The following is a 13,078-nucleotide window of genomic DNA, read 5'->3' on the forward strand; positions in this document are numbered from 1 at the left end:
ATCAATATTGAGTAGAATTCCATGACAGTCAACTGTATCTCCTTTGCATAGGCACTGAATATGTGGAGCCCTGGGTGCCTAGGCAGTCACAGATGTTAAATGAAGGAGCTGCCCATCCCAGATTCCACTCGGTGGTGTGCACATGCCATGTGTCACATCAGCACGCCCCCGCCACATGCGGGAGTGACGTCAGCACACCACGAGCATGACAATGTGACGTGCACACAGCGGGTGTGATGATGTCATGTGCATGCACACACGCCCCAGGTACCCACTGTCGTGGGGGCAAGGTGGTGCACCTGCTCCTTTGTATATGACTTAAGTTATGATGGCAGACTAAGAGCCAGCTCTTCTGAGCGCCACTGCATTGACTTCTGCCTACTGGCAGTGTGGATGGAGGCAATTGCATGCATGAAAATGGAGAAGAGATCTCTGCATACATTGACTTTTAGGAGGAGGAGGAAGACAATGATCCTGCTCAAAATGCTCTGCTTGGTAGAAGTACTGGCAGCCATGCTAGGCACGCAGTCATGCAAATCAGATTTAAGCAGGGTATGCCTAGACTGGAATTTATAAACTTACGTTTGCCTTCCCACCTTAAAAGTATGGCAAAATGAATCAAATACAATCTGGATGAAAGCAAATAGTGAAATATTTATTCCAGGGTGCAGATTTATTTGCTAGATATTTTTTAAAAATGTATCTGATAACCAGGAGAACTCCAAGGCAACTCAAAGCTAGCTATTTAGTAAAATCTGCTGAGAATGTCCAGTGATTGAAGGCAGGCGTAGGGCTATCGACAGGCCTTCAAATACTGGATTACTTGCAAGATTCTTAGAAACATGTTGCAAGATTATCAATAGTTCTCATGAACCATTGGGTGCATTTATTGCTTCCGTAGCAGTCAAGAACTTTAAATTGGCATGATGGATTGGGTGCGGAGAGAGCTGCAATCAATATGGCATATTTGAATGAATATCATGGCTTTACAGTTCATTAAGGGTGACTTGGTTATTTAGCATTTCAAGGCTGTAAAATGGCTGAGATCAGCTGTGTAATTTGCTAACAATGGCTCTACTGCCTCATTTTGTAGCTTTGTTCGTTTTGTGCATATGCAATGCTGTTTTATGTTTTTATGATGAGCACCATTTCTACATTTTTGCATTTCAAGCTAGGAAGGATATGTCCTTCAATAAAAGTTCCAGAGAAAGGCACTAGCATGCTAAACATTTTTGCTCTGTGTTGATTCGATTTTTTTATGAAGATTGCTTTAAAATACACATGATGACTCTAGGTATAATATTAAATTAAGAGTACTATCCACTGGAATTCTCCTTTGCAAAACCCATTGAAATGAATGGAAACTGAGCAAGAGAACAAACTAACAATGCAATTGATTTCAATGGGGCTCATATGGGAATTATGTTTGCAGGCCACCAGGAGTCTTAACCTCTTTATTAGTGTGTTGAACTAAATTCTGCCAGAGTTTAATTGTAAATTAGCTGTTAAAAAGCAAGATCTCATTCTTATGGAGACAAAGTCCAACATGTGCTACAGGGGGGGAAACCATGTTAAACAGGATTGTGCAGAATACAATGGCAATTCCATTTTCTTGGCCTATACTATGGGTAGTAAGCTACCCAAGAAGATCTATTGCCCTAATTAAAATTACCTGCTTCAATGTGCACTTCTATCATTTCCTGCTTTGTCAGTGTAGACCCTGGATCTTGCTGCATATGCTTTTTTAATTGGAATGTGTCAAGGGTTTTGTAGTCCTTCCGCTACATTTGCGGCTGTTCTATTTTGCTGCAGGAATTCTTTACTCATAAAGCTCCATCAACTGTTACTCTCAAACACGAGCGATGAAAGGGGTTACGTTATTGCAATAATAAATATATGACAAAAATATGCATAGCTATTCCTGCTGTAGCACTGAAAACATGCAAGCAACTTGTGGATAAACATGAACAGTATTTATTAAAAATAAGGCAAATTTTCAGTTATTCTGTCTGAATTTTAAAGAACAGCACACCACTTTGTCAGACGCACGCAATTAGACCCAAGTTTAAATTATTCATGGATTTTGGCAATAGCCCTCCAGCTGGGGTGACAACATATAACTGAGACTGAACAGATTAAAAAACAACAACTCCCACATTACCCAAAAATATTGGCCAAGGTACCACTGAATTTTAGAGGTTTTCTGTAGAGTACTTGAATGGTGACATCAATTCTTAAGTAAAGTGTTTTACAAGAAACAAGTTAAACAAATAACAACTTAGATCTGTTGCAACTATCTAAACTTCAGAATACACTACTGTATGATCTAGTTGAGATTCCTGAACTGCAGGGAGTTGGGCTACAAGTCCCAACATTCTTGTCCATTGACCATGCTGTCTGAGGCTGATGGGAGCAGGAGTTGAGCGCTCTTTGAGTTCAGTCAGTCAACCAGCTACAAATGCACATGCCAGTAACATTGTCTTGTCTACCTTTTACTATCTTCTCTGCAAAAATATCATGGGAGTGTGTGTCAAAAAGCTTGCCGAAATCAAGATTCTACAGTTCTACAATTCTGTGATTCTATGATTCTAGATATGCTATGTCCAAAGCATTCCCCTGATCCACCAAGCCTGTAACTCTGTCAAAAAAAAGAAATAAGATTCGTCTGGCATGAGTTGTTTTTGAAGACTCTGGCTGACTGTTAGGAATCACAGCATCCTCTTCGACGTGTTCACAGACCAACTCTTTAATTATCTGTTCTAGGACCTTTCCTGGTATCGACATCAAGCTGCCTGATTGGTCTTTCCCTGGGTCCTCTCCCCTCCCCCCCCCCTTGAAGAGGGAACATTTGCCTGCCTCCAGTCTGCAGGGACCTCACCTGTTCTCCAATAATTTTCAAAGGTTATAGACAGAGGCTCTGAGATTACATGTACATGTCCTTTAGTACCCTTGGGTGCAGCTCATCAGGCCCTGGAGATTTCAATTTGTTTAAAGTAGCTAGGTGTTCCCTTGCCACTTCATTTCCTTTCTTGGGCTGCATCTCCCTCTTTGCACCATTTATTCCTTTATCACCCAATTGGACATTGTTTTCCTTTTGTGAGAAGACAGGCAAAATTGGTACTGAGCACTTCTGCCTTCTCTCTCCATCTTCTCCACACAGAAGACAAAATACTTCCTTGTTTTTCCTCTTGCCCAGGATGGCTGGGGCTGCTGTCTAAATCAGGGGCCAGCAAACGTTTTCAGCAGGGTGCCGGTCAACTGTCCCTCAGACCTTGTGGGGGGGGGGCGGACTATATTTTGAAAAAAATATATGAACGTATTCCTGTGCCCCACAAATAACCCAGAGATGCATTTGAAATAAAAACACACATTCTACTCATGTAACAACACCAGGCAGGCCCCACAAATAACCCAGAGATGTGTTTTAAATAAAAGGACACATTCTACTCATGTAAAAACACACTGATCTGGACCATCCGCAGTCTGGATTTAGAAGGCGATTGGGCCAGATCTGGCCCCCGGGCCTTAGTTTGCCTACCCATGGTCTAAATCAACTGCCTCTGCAATAGGAGGTTTGCCTTGTGGAGAAACCCCAAACAGCCAGGAGTAAATAGACTCCTTCAATTGCAAACTTGATATTCCAACAGAAATCTATACATCTGCAACAAGCAACCTTCCGTATGTGCTTACTAGACAGTGAGTCAAACAAGGGACTGGGGATTGTGCTGCTTCAGCTATCAGGCCAATGTTATCAGGATCGGTCAAGTTCAAAGTGCATTGGGAGGGACAGCAGCTGCAATGCAGCAAATGATAAATGGACCCCTGACAGCCCATAAAGATAAATGAGTTCAATAAAGCATTGCTCTGTCCACCCCGTCTTGCCTTTAGCAAACACTTTAACCTGCATCAAATACAATCCGTGCGAGGGCTTGGGAACATCACCTACATTAATAGGAGGCAGGAGGAGATGTGTATGCAGGATGCTGGCCTGAGCTGCCCCATTTCAATTTTTCTGCTCTCATGAGGCTCTTTAGTGCTTCTAGCTTGTCAATTAGTTGTCAATCTGCCGCCTGGAGAGCTGGTCCCCAGCTAGGGAATTTGATCATTGTCAGAGCGTTGGGAAGATTAAAAGAGAGAGGGAGAGAAGTATAAGATGAAGAAATGTGTCCTTCAGTACATGGGTATGTAATAGCTTTTGAAATTGCTGTAGCATCTCCCTGCCCGCTGCGTTTCATTGTTGCAGCAAGCATGCCGGTCCTTTCGGTAATTTGACACAGCTCATCAGCATTTGAAACCAAAAACTTCCCTCACATGCCAAAATCGGTGTGACTCACCCCTTATCGGAGGACAAAAAATCCTAGCAAGCTTTCTGTGCTTATAAAAGTTTTCTTCTTTCTGCGAGAATATGATGACCGAGAGACTTTTATTTGGCCCAGCTGGTCACGTTTACTAGCATTTCTCTCTTGTTCAGCCTCTCAGTAACTCTCTTGCATTTTTTTATGACACTTCCGCCACACAGAGAAGGCGAGGTGGGAAACCTTTTTTGCAGCCAAAGGTCCACATTCCCTTCTGAGCAACCTTTCAGGGGCCACAAGGCAGGGGCTGGCAGTGCCAGAGGCAAAAGTAGTAGTTTACCTTTGTAGAACTGGCTAGTTTCCATGCACACAAATACATCCATCCAGGCATGCAAAGACAGCATACCAGCAAGGCAAAAAACACTCAGGAAGGTGTCCCATCTTGTTCACTACCTGCGGTAAGATGGGAATGTGCCATTTCCACTGGAATGCCCCCAACCTCGCCAAACCCAGCAAGAGCTGGGGCACTCCCGGGGCGGGGAAGAGGAGTGGCAATGCCGTGCGCCAAAATGGCTCCCTCTCGCTGGCAAGAGGGGGGCATTCTGGCGGAAGTAGTGGAGCAGGTGGGGTGTTGCCTCTTGTGCTTCCACTGCCTGAGGTAGGTGCTTCACCCTGCCCCATTGGTGGGCCGGCTCTGGGTGTGAAGCAAGGCTGACGAGAGGCATGGCTTAGGGAGAGGGGGAAGTGTCTAGGAAGGGTAGGGGGTATCGGAAGAGTCCCAAGGCCCAAATAGAAAAGGTCAGAGGGCCACGTTCAGTGCCTGGGCCTGACGTTCCCAACCTCTGTAAGGTGGTGAAACAAGCTGACAGCAGAGGTCCAGGTTTTCACTCAAGTGTTACTCCTCCTCATAACTGACCCTGGTGCCTTTTTATGATGTGCTTCTAACTGCTCCTGTATTGAATGTATCGCCCAGCAGGGATGATGGTCATGATAACTAATACAGTGGAACCTCGGTTTTCGAATGTAATCTGTTCTGGAAGACCGTTCGACTTCCTAAACGTTCGAAAACCAAGGCACAAAGGGCGGTTGGCAAAATCCATTGAGAAAATGGGAAAACATGCAGTGGAAGCTGTTTGACTTCTGAGGCACGTTTGAAAACGGAAGCAATTATTTCCGGGTTTTCGGCGTTCGAAAACCAAAATGTTTGGCTTCCGAGACGCTCAAAAACGCTCAAGGTTCCACTGCATAAGGATCGTAAAATCAATTGCAGACTAAAATGAAAGAAAACAACACTGGGAAAGCACACCTGAATATTTATTATCATTTTATTCTGCTTCTGCTGATGGGGCTCATTAGGCGAAACACCCCGGCAAATCCAAAGGAAGAAGCAGCAGGATCACACCCCGTATCTCAAAAAGCTTGGCTCCAGGCAGTTGTCAATTTCCAATCCATGTGGCTTTCATTTCAGGACATGTATCGAGACTCCGTATCAAGCAAATCCACTGTCATCTGTTCAGTGAGGATGCATCATGCTGTCTCACGAGGCGATTGACACACCAACGCTACTAAAGCAGGTAGGCCTTTGTCTGAGAGCTGGTGTGGAACAGCACAGTAGCTAAGAGGCAAGTTGTTAGCCGGGAAAGCCTTGCATGAAACAGCGCTGCGGCCATTCACTCACCAGATGGCCTGGTGGCAAAAACCACACTGCCAACATGGGTTGCCATACGTCCAGATTTTCAAGGACATTTTGCCGATTTCTGCCCAGACACTGCTGCCAACTGCAGTATTCCACATATGTCCAAGGAATTCCAGATGTATGGCAACCCTAAGAAGCAATAAGGAAGCCCTGTGGCTGATAGGAACTGGAGTCAGCAATGTCTGGTGGGGTCAGGGTCACAGGTTTTCTATCCCTGCCTTTAGTCAGCCCACTGTTCTCTCCTTATGCCACAGTGATTCTACAGGCGTTTTTAGAAGAGTTACTGGGCTCATATATGTGCAGTGCTTTGAATACTCTGAAGTGCTACTTGAATGCTAAGTATGGTATTTCTGCCTTTCCCTCAGGGTTTCCTCACAGAACATTAAAAGAAGAAGAAAAAGATGGTGATATATTTTTAAGGCCTGTCATAAACTGAATCCGTTCCAGCAAATTAATAGCAATCTCTTCTCCTTCTTCTTCTTCTTCAATATAACAAGAAAAAGGTCGTCACCTTTTTGGAAGGATCTTTCTGATGTGAAATTTGGCCCTGTGTGTTTTAGGATAGGGCCAATACTCCACAGAGCTGTATCCCAAAACACTTTCCGAACTCAGGCCCTGGGCCATGAGAAATAATAGTAATAATAAAGTAAACAGTGCCTCTATATGTGCAGGCAATTTATACATCGCCAATCAGCCAGCTGCAACAAATTTGCCACTGGAGGTAAAAGGCAGAATTGATCCTGGCACTGTCACTGCCCCTTGTCATAGGTCAATTTCCATTGCAGGAAAATGGGCCTAAAATTATTGACTAGATGGCGTTTCAGGCCATGGAGAAGAAAGACAGTGACTTGAGAACTATTCAAGCAACCAATTAGAACACAGGCTGCAAATCACCTAAGTGATAGCTGTCTCTCATATTGGCATTTGTTTCCTGTAAGAATTAATTCATCTACATTTCAAAATAGTTTGATTTGTATCTCCACTGATTAAATGAAAAGTCAGGGGGTTTAAATTGCAATGATTGATTGATACAAACGTTGGCTCCAATCAATATGGCACCTTGGAATGAATATAGCCTTTGTACACTTAATTAAAGGCAACTTGGCAAATTTCCCAAAGCACTGCGAGAAAGATAGCTGGTCAGATGCAAGTGCTTTCAGTTTTAAAGACAAGCCTTGCCAGATTTTGACTGTAGCTTGACTTACAAACAAATGTGTCTCTCGTTATTTTTATAGGGAAAAGCCATGGTGGTGCTTTATGAGTTGAACAAGCCTTAAGAGCTACCTCTCTACCCCGCTTCAGCTGTCTTCATAGAACAGGATTGGGGGACCTCATTGCCTCCTGGCATAGCTGTCAACTTTCCCCTTTTCTTGTGAGGAATCCTATTCGGAATAAGGGAATTTCCCTTTAAAAAAAGGGAAACGTTGACAGCTATGCCTCCTGGGCAGCTTCCCAGTTGAGAAGGGGCAGGGCCAAAAGTGGATGAGGCGATAGATGCAACTATTAACTGAGTTCAATAGGCTCTAGTCAAACAATCCAGAGGTTTCTATGCACACACCTCTCCATCCAGGTAATCAGGAAGCATCTTCATAGTTTAAGGACACATTCCAGTCAAGCAAAGGCACCCAAGAAGAGGATGCAGTTGCGCTTGTGATGGGCGTGGCCTCATAAGAAGGGGCGTGGCCTAGGGAAGGGGCTTTCCCAGGGAAGAGCCCTCATGGCTGGATAGACCCCGCCCCTGTCATAGTAAGAGATGTCCTGGCGCACACACACTTTAAAAAAGTAAACGTTGCCTGGCCCCAGACTGTTCGAAAGCAAGGGGGAAACAGGGTAGCTGCTCAGAGACAATGACAAAGCATACAGCACAATCCTATTCAGAAATAAGTCACACTGAATTCCAGGGGGCTTACTCTCAAGTACCGTATTTTTCGCCCTATAGGACACACTTTTCCCCCTCCAAAAATGAAGGGGAAATCTGGGTGCGTCCTATGGGGCGAATGCAGGCTTTCGCTGAAGCTTGGAGAGCGAGAGGGGTCAGTGTGCACCAACCCCTCTCCCTCTCCAGGCTTCAGGAAGACATCTGCAGCCTAGGCAGCCCTGCGGGAGGTCCCGCAGGGCTGTCTAGGCTGCGGATAGCAGCCTGCCGCCCGGCGGGCGGGGCGCCCTGAAGCAGAGCGCCCCTCGCGCTGGGCATACTTCCGCAGCGTGTGGAGCCCTGCAGGAGTTCCCCGCAGGGCTTCCCATGCTGCGGATAGCAGCCTGCCGCCCGGCGGGTGGGGCGCCCTGAAGCAGGGTGCCCCTCACGCGGGGAAGACATCGGCCAGCCCCACAAGCTCGGGGGACAGCAGGGAGGCGCAGCGCCACCATCCTGCTGTTCCTTGACCTGGTTCGGTTTCCCTGACCTGCTTTTGGGGGAGAAATAAAGGAAAAATTTCCCCCCTTTATTTCCCCCCCAAAAAACTAGGTGCGTCCTATGGGACGAAAAATACGGTAAGCGTTCAGGGAAGTTTTTAATGTGTGACATTTTGATGTATTTTTAATCTTTGTTGGAAGCTGCCTAGAGTGGCTGGGGAAACCCAGCCAGATGGGAGGGGTAAAAATAATAAAGTATTATTATATTATAACAACATTGTAGCCTTAAAGATAACGGCGCTGGAAGGTACCTCTAAAGCTCATCCAGCCAAACCCGCTGCTCTACAGCCTCTGTGTCAGACGGCTGCCTGGCTTCTGCTTAAACAGCTCCGGCAAGCGATTGCTCACCACCTCTTTAAGGCTGTCTATTCCACTTTTCATGTGGCTCTGATCATCAGAATGTCTCTTCTGATTTTTCACCGAAAACTTAACACTCTCTTCTCCAGGCTTTAAAACAATTTTTGGAAGGTGCAGACCCTTTTTTGCTTCCAGGCATGCATATGTGAATTCCGACACGATTTTATATGCAGACAGATTCCCCCATCAGGTGGAAACATAGTCCCACTGCTTTATAGCTTCTCCACTGTAATGTGATGTTAATATAACTTCCCAGAAGGGTTTTACAGATGTGAAGGTTTTGTGAGTTGCAAATACTTTAGCTTATTAACCCCCAAGCACTTCTTTACAGGCCTCGAGCTCAATGTGGAAAGCAATTAATTGTTCCAACGGCATAAATCATCAAGTGATGGAATTCATGGAGATTCCATCTGTTTTAAGTGCATTAATTTTTTTAAAGCCAAAAACAACCCATCACTTGTCACACATATCAAGCTATCAACACTTCTCCCATTTATGATTTCTACCCGAAGGAGCACTTTATAATATAGTAGCAACGGTAACGTCTGAAGGACAATAAAAGCGAAATCTCTGGAAGAAATGGCCCCTCATTGAAGCAGTCAGTCTTGCAGCCTTAATGGTAGTCTCCACAAAAAGATTAGCCAGCTAGCTTAGCCTATTTAAGAGGAAGCTACACCAGTCATTTTATTTTCATTTTGCTTTTTATTTGTACACCGCCTTTCTATATTGCTATACACAAGGCAGTCTACAGGTTAAAGAAACAACAAAATATTCCACAAAGATTGTAAGGGTATCAGGGGGTTGCTCGAGAGCAATCAGGCAAATGCCTCCCTGGTCGGCTGTAAAGCCTTGTTATTGGTGCCAAAAAAACCTTCACCATGCAGAGCGCCACTATTCCGTGGCTCGCTCATTCACTGGCAGAATCTGAGAGTGGGTGGTCCTTCCCCAGCAGAGTAGTTTCTTGACGCCCAGTCTGCGCTTCCCCTCTCTGCGCGGAAGCCTATTGCGCAAGGAGGGCATGGGTAACGGAGGACATCTCTCCTCCCCGCTTTGCTCAGGCAAGGTGTCCTGACACCGCCTTGCCTCCCCCGAGCCCTGCAGCTCCTCTCCGCTGGAGGCATGGTTACTCTCCTCCGCTGAGGAGGTGCTGCTTCCCACGATCTTTGGGGACTCTCTGTAATCCATCTGGCCTTTCCCCTCTCGCCCCTGAGCCGATGGCAGTTCCCTGACAAAGATCATACACCTTGTAACACAATCTGACCAAATACAAAAGTCATAATAAAAACACGACTTTAAACTACTTATGTCAAATAAAATAATATTCAGCAATCCATTTGAATAGAGTAGTACACAATGCAATTATCAGCATGTAATATATTAGCAAATTAAAATGAAACAAATTCACGCTTAACAAGTACAAGTACAATCATAATTACTAAACTACAATCAATAAAAATAACAGCAAGCTGCAATGCATAAAACACCACAGTGCAAGCAAAACCATGTAAAAACAAAGACACACAACTCATAAAATTATATATATAACCTATAACTCCTCTTCTCCTTTCCCAGCTCCTTCTGCTGGGCTGGAGGGTGGGGCAAGGCAGTGGGGAAAAGCCAATGCTTGATGGCCAGCACAAAGTCTCTCTTCCCTCACTCCATCTTCACCCCATATGTGCTAGAGGTGAGCATTATAAAGCCCCAGTATTATTTTCCATCTCAGAGAAAAAAACAAACCAAATTGAACCCAACCTTTCTACCCAAGTCCCCAAATTGCAGGGCCCCACCTCATATATAATCCTAGCATGCTTAGATCTAATTAGTGCATGAAGAGGTTAAAACCATAGAGTTAGCTGTCCTGCCTATGTCACTTCCTCTCACCTTGGGAGGAAATGGGTCACCAAATCTTTGTTCTCCCTTCTTCCCTCCCTCCTTGTGGATTTCAATAGGTAAGGAGCTCTGAGCTTGGCTTTAAGCAGCATTCTTTCATTTCAGACCAGAATGGAGTCTGAAAATAGCATTTTTCTGCCCTAAGAGTTTAGAAACTTTTGTGACTAAGCAACATTTGCAACTTCCTGCGCACCTTTGCTGACTCCTGCATGGAAAAACCTATTAATCAGAGAGTTTTGTAAGTAAGCCATTTTATGACTTATCAAAAATGTGGACTCTATGCTAGGGAAGTGGGAAAGCTTAGAAATAGCTTCTAAAAGGGAACATATTGGGACACACTGGAAAGGCACATTTTAAATATCTTATGGCCTTTATTTACATGCTTTGCAGCGACGAACATGTGCCTAATTGCACGTCAACCGAACACTGGTAAAATGTTCGCTACCTGTTATAATTGTAAGGTGTATTTTTTAAAAAGCCGTTACAAATGCTCTAAAAATATACTCTTGTTTTATTTGCAATTTAATATTTTATATATACGAAAGCAGTGCTTCAAGCTTGGCAGGTAATCTTGCTGCTCCTTACTGGACTCTAAAATGGCAGCGAGGCACTGATCTCACCACACAGGGACTGTGGAATGAGTCACGCGATCACCTTGGTTTTCTTTTCTTTGATAATAATTGTTCTTAGTTTTAAATTACATTCCAATAATAGCCTTATTATAACAATACCAATTTATAATACAGTTACTAATACCAATCGTTCAAATAACAATTTATATAATTTAGGTGGCTCCCCATGTGATAGAATTGATGGTTTGATGATTTTCTTTATTTCTGTGTTCCAAAATCTTGCTAATTTCAATTACATCTCAGTCATAGTAATAAACCCACTATACAACAACTGCAATATTAATAACTTCAATTCGTGTTGACACATTAAATGATTTGTAAGACTACAAGTGAGACACTCAAACTATATCCTTGTTTTTCCTGTGTGTGGTCCAATCACCTTAGTTTTCAAAATGTTATCGGCGTTTACCTGCCTGTACAGATAAAATGGGTATTTTCTGCCTGAGTACTCTATCACAAGGTTGGAAGTCAAGTTACTACAATGACACCTTGAGAAACAGCCATCTTGAAGCATTTTGTGGTGGCAAGCTTAATCTGTATTCAGGTGACCACTTCTCTGTGTGCCATGATACACCTTGGCTGACAATAAAAGTCAGTGTGGGATAGAAAAGTATAATCCCCAAAGCTACTCTCCCTAAACCTACCAGTTTGCTTGTCTTGCCCAAACTCGAGTTGTCAAAACAGAACATAGCAAAACATTATTTGGAATTTGAAGCCGAGGCAGAGCTGTAAACAGAAGTATACTCTCAGGAAGAGTATGGCGGCAGTGAGGGAAATGATTAAAATAATTGCAGCTTTGCTTGATTAGGTCTTCTCAAGAGCATAGTTTTGTGGTGGTGGTGCTTGAAAATATATTTTTACGTATGCCCCTGTTGCAAAATTGACTCAACTCCAACTGTGGGTTAGATTCCATCTGCCATTTCAGATGCGCCTGCTTCCCTCTCCTGTGTTGTCTTCAGCTGCTGTCTGCTGTTCAGAGTACGGCTCTGTGAATCTTTATATGGATTTCGGTCTTCTACAGAGTGGCTCTAAAGACGCTGCCTACCAAAATATTTTGAGGCAGCATGGTACTGAGCTTTGTGTTGCCGTTCGGGGTGTGCATCCACCACAAGATTTGGTTCAGCTCCTGATTCAACACTTCGGGAAACAACTTTAAATCGCTGGAAAATTTAAAAATAGCTATTACATTTTCCCCTTGGATGGGATGAAATTTGCAAACACACTACCCACCCCCCACTCCCGCCAAATCAGTTAAAGGTAAAGGTACCCCTGCCCGTTTGGGCCAGTCGTGACCGACTCTGGGGTTGCGCGCCCATCTCGCTTAAGAGGCCGGGGGCCAGCGCTGTCCGAGGACACTTCCGGGTCATGTGGCGAGCGTGACGAAGCTGCTCTGGCGAGCCAGCACCAGCGCAGCACACGGAAACGCCGTTTACATTCCGCTATAAAGCAGTACCTATTTATCTACTTGCACTTAAGGGTGCTTTCGAACTGCTAGGTGGGCAGGAGCTGGGACTGAAAGGCAGGAGCTCACCCCGCCGCGGGGATTCGAACCGCCGAGCATGCGATCGGCAAGCCCTAGGCGCTGAGGTTTTACCCACAGCGCCACCCGCGTCCCTCCGCCAAATCAGTTAAGTCTGCCTAATTACAGGGCAATAGGTTCAGGGGCTTTTAAGTTGTTGTTGTTGTTGTTGTTTTGTTGTTGTTGTTGTTGTTGTTGTTATTTATTATTTATACCCCGCCGATCTGGCTGGGTTTCCCCAGCCACTCTGGGTGGCTTACAGCACATAAAAAAATGG

At 44.6% G+C, this 13,078-nt stretch overlaps 1 long non-coding RNA gene across 2 annotated transcripts in view; it reads left to right on the forward strand.

Annotated features, from left to right (window-relative positions):
• The window catches only part of LOC144327315 (uncharacterized), an 87,202-nt gene that overhangs the window by 46,213 nt on the left and 27,911 nt on the right, over positions 1-13,078 (forward strand). Inside the window, exons 2-4 of one of the 2 annotated variants that reach the window (XR_013392380.1) lie at positions 2,764-2,901; positions 5,764-5,869; positions 6,357-6,514. This is a non-coding gene — a long non-coding RNA (uncharacterized LOC144327315). Of the gene's footprint in view, positions 1-2,763; positions 2,902-5,763; positions 5,870-6,356; positions 6,515-13,078 lie in introns of those variants that run through there. The other variant, XR_013392379.1, reaches the window with a different exon arrangement.

This window comes from Podarcis muralis, chromosome 3, assembly GCF_964188315.1.
Source record: "Podarcis muralis chromosome 3, rPodMur119.hap1.1, whole genome shotgun sequence".
NCBI classification, from domain to species: domain Eukaryota; kingdom Metazoa; phylum Chordata; class Lepidosauria; order Squamata; family Lacertidae; genus Podarcis; species Podarcis muralis.